Here is a 12,888-nt window from a genome sequence, read left to right on the forward strand (position 1 = left end):
TTGTCCCTGGTTTTGACGAACAGCAGCGGGAACCACTGCCTCTGCAAAGCCTATGAGCATGGGGAGAGCCACTACAGACAGGCACAGAGCTGAATTGAGTGAGAGGTCAGGTAAGTATAAGGGGGGGGGGGGGTGAGGGGGCGATACAGGAACTGGGACATTTTTTACCTTAATGCAGGGAATGCCTTGGGATAAAAAAAAGTTTAGGATTTAAAACCCTTTTAAATATTGTAAATAGCAAAGGAATTACAAGAATAAATGAGTCATTTAAGTAAGATATGTTTAGGGCATTCACTTTATGTGCTATAATCATTTAATACCCAATTACACAGCAACATAAAGTAGCACATGAGCTCATTTGGGGTTTCAGTTCAAAGTCTGTCTATGTTGCATTGAAATGCACAGTGAAAAGTCAGGCCAAAACATTTGGGGCCCATATACACTTTCCAAAAGCACATGCACACTAAAGTAGTAATAAACCCTCAGCATTTTAGCTGAACACATTACGCACAGTAAAACAAACCTTTCCCAGTATACTATTTGTTAAAATTCTTACCCCCTTCCAGTGTACAGCTATCAATGCTACTGGCTCTTTTGCTCTCAATATTGCTTCCCTGAACTTCTAATCTTCACAGGAAAGTTTTAACAGTACAAAGTGCAGTCTCCATCCAGTTTGTTGACTTGGAGAAGGGGGTGGGGGAAGGTAGGGAGGAACAGAAGGAGTGCCTTGGCATCCTAGGCTACGGGACTGTGTGTTTCTATTGATGCACACAGTGTAGGGAGACATAACTCTAGTCCCTACATGCAAAGGTGGCTCCAAAGGATTGTACAAGAGAAAGGAGCCATCCTGATACAGGAAACCTGGGGCAGTGGTTTACTATAATCTGTTCATGTGTGAAATATAGATGCTGCAACTGGAGAATTCTTGCCTGCTTTTTACTGTACTCGGGTGTGAGCATATTGCAGTTTCACATGGACAGCAATGCAATTCATCAAGATAAAAGGAGCTGCGTATTGCAGTTCTTATGCTACAACTGAACCAAAGATGGGGCAGGACTATCCCTAAATGAACATTTAAAAGACACATAAATAAACAGTAAATACATAAAAAAAATATCCAAATGAAAAAATAGAATTAAAAAAAAACCTCATTGTAGATACAGTATCTCACAAAAGTGGGTACACCCCTCACATTTTTGTAAATATTTTATTATATCTTTTCATGTGACAACACTGAAGAAATTACACTTTGCTACAATGTAAAGTAGTGAGTGTACAGCTTCTCTAACAGTGTAAATTTGCTGTCCCCTCAAAATAACTCAACACACAGTCATTCATGTCTAAACCACTGGCAACAAAAGTGAGTACACCCCAAAGTGACAATGTCCACATTTGGCCCAATTAGCCATTTTCCCTCCCTGATGTCATGTGACTTGTTAGTGTTACAAGGTCTCAGGTGTGAATGGGGAGCAGGTGTGTTAAATTTGGTGTTATCACTCTCACTTTCTCAGACTGGTCACTGGAAGTTCAACATGGCACCTCATGGCAAAGAACTCTCTGAGGATCTGAAAAAAAAGAATTTACATAAAGATGGCCTAGGCTATAAGAATATTGCCAAGACCCTGAAACTGAGCTATAGCACGGTGGCCAAGACCATACAGCGGTTTAACAGGACAGGTTCCACTCAGAACAGGCCTCGCCATGGTCAACCAAAGAAGTTGAGTGCACGTGCTCAGCGTCATATCCAGAGGTTGTCTTTGGAAAATAGACACATTAGTGCTGCCAGCATTGCTGCAGAGGTTGAAGGAGTGGGGGGGTCAGCCTGTCAGTGCTCAGACCATATGCCACACACTGCATCAAATTGGTCTGCATGGCTGTTGTCTCAGAAGGAAGCCTCTTCTAAAAATGATGCACAAGAAAGCCCGCAAACAGTTTGCTGAAGACAAGCAGACTAGGGACATGGATTACTGGAACCATGTCCTGTGGTCTGATGAGACCAAGATATTATTTGGTTCAGATGGTGTTAGGCGTGTGTGGCAGTAACCAGGTGAGGACAACAAAGTCAAGTGTGTCTTGCCTACAGTCAAGCATGGTGGTGGGAGTGTCATGGTCTGGGGCTGCATGAGTGCTGCCGGCACTGGGGAGCTACAGTTCATTGAGGGAACCATGATTGCCAATATGTACTGTGACGTACTGAAGCAGAGCATGATGTCCTCCCTTTCGAAGACTGGGCCGCAGGGCAGTATTCCAAGATGATAACAACCCCAAACACACCTCCAAGATGACCACTGACTTGCTAAAGAAGCTGAGGGTAAAGGTAATGGACTGGCCAAGCATGTCTCCAGACCTAAACCCTATTGAGCATCTGTGGGGCATCCTAAAACAGAAGGTGGAGGAGTGCAAGGTCTCTAACATCCACCAGCTCCATGATGTCGTCATGGAGTAGTGAAGGAAGACTCCAGTGACAACCTGTGAAGCTCTGGTGAACTCCATGCCCAGGAGGGTTAAGGCAGTTTTGGAAAATAATGGTGGACACACAAAATATTGACACTTTGCACCCAATTTGGACACTTTCACTTAGGGGTGCACTCACTTTTGTTGTCAGCGGCTTAGACATTAATGGCCATGTGTTGAGTTATTTCGAGGGGACAGCAAATTTACACTGTTATATAAGCTGTACACTCACTACTTTACATTGTAGAAAAGTGTCATTTCTTCAGTGTTGTCACATCAAAAGATATAATAAAATATTTACAAAAATGTGAGGGGGTGTACTCACTTTTTTGAGATGCTGTATATATATATATTTATATGTATGTAGTTAGGTATATTTATATTTGAACACAGGCACAATTTTAGATTTTTCTAGATATTTACCAAAACATATTCAAGCTATAGTTATATAATAGATATGGGCTGAAAGTGCACACTCTCAGGTTTAATTTGAGGGTATGTACATCTAAATCATTTGATTCTATGTGCATTGTAAAGTATGACAAGCTCAATTAACTTGTTAATTGAAACTGATGTGAATAAACACAGATTAGGTTTTCAGTGCATTAATGACTTTAGAACCAATACTTTCCTATATACTATAAAACATATACAAGCATTTAGCTAATTTACTAGTCCTGAACAATACTTGCCCCTTTTATCACAAGACAATTTATACTACATTTAAATCCTGCTCTGTTGATAAAAGCTGGTTTATAATGAATATACATTTTCTAATAAATCCACTAGGGAAGTTTTATTAAGAAACCATTAATTACATTTATCAGCATCTCTGTAGCTATTTAGGCTCTAAATGCAGCTCATACTGCTTCCATGTTATCTCTTGCTTCGCTCCTCACAATGAAGAATCTCAAAATTCATTATCACATGGCATTGTTAATTAGATGGCTTCGGAAATGGGCACTTGCATATCTACAGTAAGAATTATGTATACCTTTCGCACAAGAATGTCTGCTCTCAGTGCTGTTAATATAATAGCATATATCTGGCAGTTTACACATTCTTACTTGTGTTGTATATATGATGCCCTCATTAGTCAGATAAGAACCATCAGGCCCAATTACAAAAATCAATATCTAGCTATAGTTTGAACCTGAATAGCTGCAGCAAAGTGTATTTGAATCCAAAAACACAACATAATATATGGTGGCTGCAGCACCATTCAGAAGGAGCAGTGCAACTCACGAATGCACAGTGGGGAGCCAGCTGTTAAGCCACAGGGAGCCACAGCCAGCTTCCCACAATCAACATGGCGGTGCCAGGGACCTAAAGACCAACAAAGAACAGGGTGAAGACATTGCTGGATCTCTGGACTGGTAAGTATCTTTTTATTAAAAGTCACCAGCTACAGTATTTTAGCTGCTGACTTTTATTTATAAAAAACCTGACCAGAGTTCCTCTTAAGGAGCACTAAAAACAAGATCTAAGCATGTTGGCCCTAAAAATGACATCAATGTGCTAGTCACAGGGGACAAGGAGCAGGGAATCCTATCAACTGTCTTCTTTAGTTCTGTGTAAAGAGAAATATTACTTACATGACATACAAACATTACCACAAATGTCACAGACAAATGTCTACAGTGGCATAAAATTCATACAGTGTATACTGTAGTTCAGCATTCCCCATCATAGCTCATGGTCAATTCCCAAGACATATAAGTCAAGTCAGCTAGGTTTGTTATTTTATTTCACAATCATTTTCTCATCAAAAAATTCCATCCATATACATGAATTAATATTTTTCCCTACAAATCATCCAGCAAAAATGTCACTTTTTTCAGCTCAATAAATACCTCATAAAAACTAACAATTAGTGCCAGACAGAAACTAGTGGTATTTCAAAGAGTGAGGACCCTAGTGATGCAATAATATTAGGTAAATCACTGCATATCAAAAAAAGTGTCATGTGCGATTTTAGGTGCATTAGGGTGCGTTGGATGACCAGTGAGAATTGCAGAGGTAGAAATCTTTTGATTCCTATTGCTGCTGTGAGTGGCTAGATGCAACTCCTGTTGGCCGCAGGTTACCGATGGCCGCAGTTATTTGCGACTGTCCACACCGCCTAAATCACCAGTGTGAATATAACCCAAGAGTTAATAGGGGTTTAAGACCCCGTTCACACTGGGGCGACGCTACTTGCCGGGGCGACCTCACAGGTCGCGGTGCGCAGCTCCTTGTGTCGCTCCTATTAGAACGGGTCCACAGCTTCTCTATGGCAGGCGACCTACGGCGACCTGTCAGGCGACCAGGTCGCCTGACAGGTCGCCCCAGTGTGAACGGGGTCCAATAGTGACAATTTTTTTTTAATTATTTACTTTTTTCAGTGTTACTTGGTATCCCTCTATTTCACCTCTGAACAGTGTTGATTTACAGTCAGGTCCATAAATATTGGGACAGGGACACAATTCTAATCTTTTTGGCTCTATACACCACCACAATGGATGTGAAATGAAACAAACAAGATGTGCTTTAACTGTAGACTTTCAGCTTTAATTTGAGGGTAATTACATCCAAATCAGGTGAAAGGTGTAGGAATTACAACAGTTTGTGTATGTGCCTCCCACTTTTTAAGGGGCCAAAAGTAATGGGACAATTGGCTGCTCAGCTGTTTAATGGCCAGGTGTGTGTTATCCCCTCATTATCCCATTTACAAGGAGCAGATAAAAGGTCCAGAGTTAACTTCAAGTGTGCTATTTGCATTTGGAATATGTTGCTGTCAACTCTCAATATGAGCTCCAAAGAGCTGTCACTATCAGTGAAGCAAGCCATCATTAGGCTGAAAAAACAAAACAAACCTATCAGAGAGATAGCAAAAACATTAGGTGTGGCCAAATAAACTGTTTGGAACATCCTTAAAAAGAAAGAATGCACCGGTGAGCTCAGCAACACCAAAAGACCTGGAAGACCACGGAAAACAACTGTGGTGGATGACCAAATAATTATTTACCTGGTGGAGAAAACACCCTTCACAACAGTTGGCCAGATCAAGAACACTCTCCAGGAGGTAGGTGTATGTGTGTCAAAGTCAACAATCAAGAGAAGACTTCACCAGAGTGAATACAGAGGGTTCACCACAAGATGTAAACCATTGGTGAGCCTCAAAAACAGGAAGGCCAGATTAGAGTTTGCCAAACAACATCTAAAAAAGCTTTCACAGTTCTGGAACAACATCCTATGGACAGATGAGACCAAGATCAATTTGTACCAGAGTGATGGGAAGAGAAGAGTATGGAGAAGGAAAGGAACTGCTCATGACCCAAAGCATACCACCTCATCAGTGAAGCATGGTGGTGTTAGTGTCGCGGCGTGGGCATGTATGGCTGCCAATGGAACTGGTTCTCTTGTATTTATTGATGATGTGACTGCTGACAAAAGCAGCAGGAGGAATTCTGAAGTGTTTCGGGCAATATTATCTGCTCATATTCAGCCAAATGCTTCAGAACTCATTAGACGGCGCTTCACAGTGCAGATGGACAATGACCCGAAGCATACTGCGAAAGCAACCAAAGAGATTTTAAGGGAAAGAAGTGGAATGTTATGTAATGGCCAAGTAAATCCCCTGACCTGAATCCGCTTGAGCATGCATTTCACTTGCTGAAGACAAAACTGCAGGGAAAATGCCCCAAGAACAAGCAGCAACTGAAGACAGTTGCAGTAGAGGCCTGGCAGAGCATCACCAGGGATGAAACTCAGTGTCTGGTGATGTCTATGCGTTCCAGACTTCAGGCTCTAATTGACAGCAAAGGATTTGCAACCAAGTATTAAAAAGTGAAAGTTTGATTTATGATTGTTAATCTGTCCCATTACTTTTGGTCCCTTAAAAAGTGGGAGGCACATATACAAACTGTTGTAATTCCTACACTGTTCACCTGATTTGGATGTAAATACCCTCAAATTAAAGCTGAAAGTCTGCAGTTAAAGCACATCTTGTTTGTTTCATTTTAAATCCATTGTGGTGGTGTATAGAGACAAAAAGATTAGAATTGTATCAATGTCCCAATATTTATGGGCCTGACTGTACACTCAAATAGCCTTTTTTGATAGCAGCTACTGTTATAGATGCTGTATTAATACTTTAATTTTAAGAACTGAGAATTACTGGCAAACGGGGGTAAGAGGGGGCAGACTGGCAGTAGGACGGAACCTGCTATACCTATACTGCAAACTTTGATCATTTTTTAGGGTGTGTGTGGCACGTCCAAAATTGAATTCTACAGTTGAATTGTAGTTAAGGGACTGTGCTGCTGTTATAGAAACCAACATAAAGGTGCATTTAAGAACAGAAAAACAGAAAGAGAGAAAAAAGGAAAAAAAATGTTAAGTACAAAGAGGAGTAAAGAAGTCCTAGGAGTTTAGCAGTGAGCTGCAGAGGGATGTGGGGAGGGATAGGACAAGGTCTGGGAGACATTTGAAGCAAGAGCCTTGAAGCACATCCATGGATCCCAAACTCATTCGTAGGTATAGAATGTATTTAGTGGAGCTCTGAGATCTTCCATGAGTCTGATCTCTCAAATTTTGAGAGTGGAGTTCAAGTGTGGATGTATTCATTGGGGCTGGTACCGTCACTTCTGATACGGATCTAAACTGGAAGTGGGTGTGAGTTACCGTGAATTGCATTTTCCAGGTCATTACTGAGTATTTCCTTAAAGTTTACCTTTTGCCTGTACTTGTGATTGCATATTTATTTTAATAAAGCAGCATATTGTTTTTAATAATATTGAACTATTGGCAATATGTGTTTCTTTCCCTTGGAGTGTTACTCTTCATTATGGAGATGTAAAACCGGACCTTTTAAAGGAAACTGTCTACTATTTTCCCCCCACTTGAAAGTTCGCATCCTGGAAGGAGGAGAGGTTGATTTCCTTTATGATCCACAGTGAGGGATCACAAGCCTGTGTGGCCAATATGATATAATTTGTATAGTTCCAATATCAGAGTTGAGCATTTAAGTGCACAGAAGCGGGCCATGGGTGTAACACGGTCATTCAGGAGTGGATATGTATGAATAAAGTGGACAGTGTAGTACTTGGAAATATAGACTTTGTTTATGAACAGATTTGTTAGCATATGGACTGGTCACAGTGAGCGTGCTACCTTCAGCTTTATTGTGATTGACCCTGTGAGAGTATATTTTGGGAGCAGTAGGAGTGTGGTATTATCAACATTATTATTTTTGTGGTAATTTTTGGGGCTGAATTATAATAAGTGTAAAAGATTTTGAAATGTATTTATTTATAACACATCAGTGTATTTATTCACAAATTAATTATTTTTTTTGAAAATACTGTGACAGGAAGTCAGGTAAATCTGTGAATGTAGTCACAGACAGGAGCTACACTTCCACCTGGGTTAGACAAATCACCAATTACTATAGGGTGTCGGCTGCAGAGGTAGCCAGAACTGTCTAAGAAAGTTGAAAGGCCTTCAGCTGTTCGGAATGAGGAAGTTAAGGCCTCTATAATTTGTCCAAAGGAAGTCTATGGATTGCTGCCTCCTGTCGCCATGTGGGCTGGGAGAGGAGGACAGACATACGTGTGCCTCCCGACGCCGTGTGGGCATGGGAGAAGGACTGCTGCCTCCTGTCGCCGTGTGGGCTGGGAGAGGAGGACAGACAGATGAGTGCCTCCCGACAAGCTGGTGAGCATGGGAGAAGACCCCCTGAAGTGATGTGCGCTAAGGAGGGTTAACAAGTGTGAAGACTACTCGAAGTGAGGTCTTGGATCGTCTCAAGGTGAGAAGAGAAACTATTTGTATGTGGAAAGAAATAAATGCACTGCTTGCTATGTGGAGAGACAAGCAAATGAACTGTGTTCAATGAGAAGAGTGTGAAGAAACAAAGGGACATGTTCCATATGAAGAGGAAAAGGGACGTGTTAAATGAACTGTTTGCTGTGTGAAGAGATTATAAATGGACTATTGATAGTCTGCTGTAGGATCAGCAAAGTCTGCCCAACAGTAGGTTGGGGACAGACTTCATTAGATAGGTTCCAGTGTGTGAGAAGGTAGCCGCCCACAGTGGCAAGGATTTATTTTGTTTTATTTTATTTTGGCTGTTTTGAGGCTTGCAATTGTGTGAAGTAAATTGCATGAATAAAACAAAGTGTTGTTTGCAACCACTGCTCGGCTATCTCTCTGTGAAAACGCACCCCCAAAGGGGTCATCCACGCCTACCTCCGAGCTAATCCCTTACAATACATATACTTATACACCTTTTATTTTTTTAAATAACTTTTGTCACTATAGAGCAACGCTATACCCTGTTATTATTATCTTAATTTTATGGATGTGAGAAGACATAGTAGGTGGTAGCAGCAGCACATAAAAAAACATTATAGGTTAGGTGTGTTGGTAGTGCGTGAGGTCTTCATACACTTTTTGTGCCAACACCTTTCCTCCCTCATGGGCTACATCTCCTATGTACTATTCGAAACTTGCTATTGAATGGGATATATTGTCTCAGGATTGTATTACTGTATGCACTTATAAACCACTTGCCGACTGCTTACTGTATATGTACGGCGGCAGAGTGGCTCGTACAGGCAAAACAACGTACGGATACGTTGCTCACCTGGTGGCAGCTAGGGGGCGAGTGCGTCCTGACGGCGGCGCGCTCCCGCCCCGATCATCGGCGGGGAAGCCGATGTGTGTGTCAGGCGGCTCTGATTGCCGCCTAACACCCGCGATCGCTCCCTGCTGAGAGAGAAGGACGGTGGGTTGTTGTAAACACAGCCGACAGTTCTTCTCCCTGGAATGATCATAGAGCCCATGTGAACCTTCTATATAGGACCACAAGTCATTTCAGAAGCCACGCCCCCCCCCGAATCACTCCCCTTGGCTCACATTTAACCCCTTGATCAACCACAGGGTTAACCCCTTCCCTGCCAGTGTCATTATTACAGTACCAGTGCATATTTTTAGCACTGATAACTGTAGTAATGTCAGTTAGGGGTCAGATCTGTCGCAGCAATGTCGCAGTCCTGCAAAAAATCGCAGATCACCGCCATTGCTAGTAAAAAAAAAACAAGAAAAAATGACATAAATCTTTCCCATAGTTAGTAGATGCAATTACTTTTGCGCAAACCAATTAAAATACGCTTATTGTGATTTTTTTTTTTTACCAAAATATGTAGCAGAAAACAAATTGGCCTAAAATGTTAAAAAATTTAGATTTTTTGATTTTTTTTTTTTGAGAATGTTATATAGCAGAATGTGAAAAATAGTTTTTTTTTTCAAAATTGTCGCTATTTTTTTGTTTATAGCGCAAAAAAAATCGCACAGGTGATCAAATAACACCAAAAGAAAGCTCTATTTGTGGGAAAAAAGGACGTCAATTTTATTTGGGTACAGCGCCGCGCTACCGCGCAATTGTCCGTTAAAGTAACGCAATGCCAAATTGCAAAATAGGGCCTGGTCATTAAGGGAGCAAATCCTTCTAGTTTTAAAGTGGTTAAAGCGGTAGTATCCCGCTCTTTGAAACTTTTACCTACAGGTAAGCCTATAATAAGGCTTACCTGTAGGTACAAATAATATCTCCTAAACCGGCATGGTTTAGGAGATATTTACAGTGCATGCAGCCGCTCGCGCGAGTGGCGCATGCGCTCTGAAGGTCCGGGGAGACCTTCCATTTTTTTTCCGGGAGCATGCGCGGGAGTGACGTCATCGCGGCTCCGGCCAATTATCGCGCCGGAGCCGTCTTTTCCGGCCAATCACCGCGCCGAAGCCACCGAACCCGGAAGAGACGGCGAGGGATCATCGCAGCGATGTCCGGGGGTCTGTGTCGGGGCTTCGTTCTAAGGTAAGTTACACATAATGGGCTAGTATGCGATGCATACTAGCTCATTATGCCTTTGTCTTGCAGGTTTTTTTTTTTTTATTTTAGGGTTTACAACCGCTTTAAAAACAAAAACAGGTGTAAAATGCAACAATCCTGTGCAAAGGACAGTTATGTGTGGCAATCATTTTTAGAATTCAGTAACCTGAAATCAAATTAGTTAGCACTAATTGTACTATGTGGTGGACTTGATTGGGTATTTGTAACCTTCATGGGTTTTTACTTTTTCAAAACACCATGCAAATGGACACTTGAGCATTTAAAAACTAGAAGATTCTTTGCTAAAAGAATTAAATGCACACATTTAGGTTGTGTTGAACTGACTTTAATCAGAAAGCTGAGAGTGCATACTAATGAATTCAGACTCTCCTGCAGCCTCTCACAGCATGACACTGATGAAGAAAAATGAGCACTTTTCATATTCTCCCTGTGCGTATTTTTTCTAATTTTTCAGAAGCTGCTCAGGCTACATTCACAGAGCTGTCACAGGCGACAAATGAAGCTGTTTGTTTTTATTTCTTCTTTAACAAGATAAAACGCTGCGTAGGTTAAAAAAAAAAAAATTGGATTTTTACAGATCATGATATTAGCTCATGCAATATAAAATCATTTAATGCATATATACAGTACGTTATAAAATAATTTATGAAAACAGATCTGGGGAATAAGATGAAGGACAATAAAAGGATATCTATTATATAAAACACTGTATACTGTAGCGTTGAATGTTTTATATATATATTTAGATTTATGAGATATTTGAAAATGGAACTGTCAAAAGAAAAGGTAAACCACTTTTAAGGGATTTGATTAAGCTGAAAAGAGTTATTAAGAAAGTAAACTCAGGGCTGTCTTTAATACTGATTGGACCCTGGCCAAATATTTTATTGGGCCCTCCCAAATCCACTTATCAAATAAATATAAATGTTTAACCTGTATTGAGTTAATACAGTGCCTTGCGAAAGTATTCGGCCCCCTTGAACTTTGCGACCTTTTGCCACATTTCAGGCTTCAAACCTAAAGATATAAAACTGTAATTTTTTGTGAAGAATCTACAACAAGTGGGAAACAATCATGAAGTGGAACAAAGTTTATTGGATATTTCAAACTTTGTTAACAAAAAAAAACTGATAAATTGGGCGTGCAAAATTATTCAGCCCCTTTACTTTCAGTGCAGCAAAATCTCTGAATGATCCAATGTTGACCTAAATGACTAATGATGATAAATAGAATCCACCTGTGTGTAATCAAGTCTCAGTATAAATGCACCTGCACTGTGATAGTCTCAGAGGTCCGTTTAAAGCGCAGAGAGCATCATGAAGAACAAGGAACACACCAGGCAGGTCCGAGATAATGTTGTGGAGAAGTTTAAAGCCGGATTTGGATACAAAAAGATTTCAGAAGCTTTAAACATCCCAAGAAGCACTGTGCAAGCTATAATATTGAAATGGAAGGAGTATCAGACCACTGCAAATCTACGAAGACCTGGCCGTCCCTCTAAACTTTCAGCCCATACAAGGAGAAGACTGATGAGAGATGAAGCCAAGAGGCCCATGATCACTCTGGATGAACTGCAGAGATCTACAGCTGAGGTGGGATACTCTGTCCATAGGACAACAATCAGTCGTATACTGCACAAATCTGGCCTTTATGGAAGAGTGGCAAGAAGAAAGCCATTTCTTAAAGATTAGGGATGCACCGAATGTTCGGCAACCGAACATTATTCGGCCGAAAATAGCAAAAAAAGCACTTTCGGTGTTCGGCCGAATAAGTAAAAAGGCCGAATAAATTTGTGCCGAACAATAGGGCTGAACGATAGTCGATATGATATCGACTATCGTTCTGTAGCCGTAGGCGATATTCATATCGCCGAGGTTACGATATTTACATAGGCAGGGGGAAGGGACTCGGAGGAGGACAGGAGGACTCACAGACTTCCGTGTTAGGAGGGGAAGCCGGGACACTTCAGCGGTGAGCATACATACATTACTCACTCGTGCACTGCAACCCGCCCCACACATTCAGTGAGTCTTACTCTCCTCCCTAGTTTTTTCAATGGCACATTCAGGGAGCCAATCACGTCGTGATTAGCTGCACAGCGAACCAATCGCGTGCCTGCACACCTGATTGGTTCCGCTGTGCCGCTACTCACGGCGTGATTGGCTTCCTGAATGTGCCATTGTAAAAACTAGGGAGGAGAGTAAGACTCACTGAATGTGTGGGGCGGGCTGCAGTGCACAAGTGAGTAATGTATGTATGCGGCTGTGCTCCTTTCCAGGCTCCTACTAGTCCACCTCCAGCCTCCTACTACCACCACTATGAGAGACTGTCTGTCACTGTATAATCTGATCGAGTCCACACTGACACTGACTGACTGTCACTGAGTAATTGATGTTACCATATTAACCCTGACCTGCCCAGTGCCCTGTATCTGCAATTAAAATTTACAAGGCTGCCTGCATGCTTCCTGATTTCCATTCCCAGCATCCTTCCCAATCCCTACAGTGTCACTAACATTAACCCTATGGTACAAGGCTGCAGTG

General features: G+C 41.5%; 1 protein-coding gene across 1 annotated transcript in view; it reads right to left on the reverse strand.

The window, feature by feature from the left end:
* Nucleotides 1-12,888, reverse strand: part of KIF26B (kinesin family member 26B) — a 546,719-nt gene that overhangs the window by 42,365 nt on the left and 491,466 nt on the right. The window lies entirely within an intron of this gene.

Source organism: Pelophylax lessonae, assembly GCF_965119305.1.
Source record: "Pelophylax lessonae genome assembly, chromosome: 3".
Lineage (NCBI taxonomy): Eukaryota > Metazoa > Chordata > Amphibia > Anura > Ranidae > Pelophylax > Pelophylax lessonae.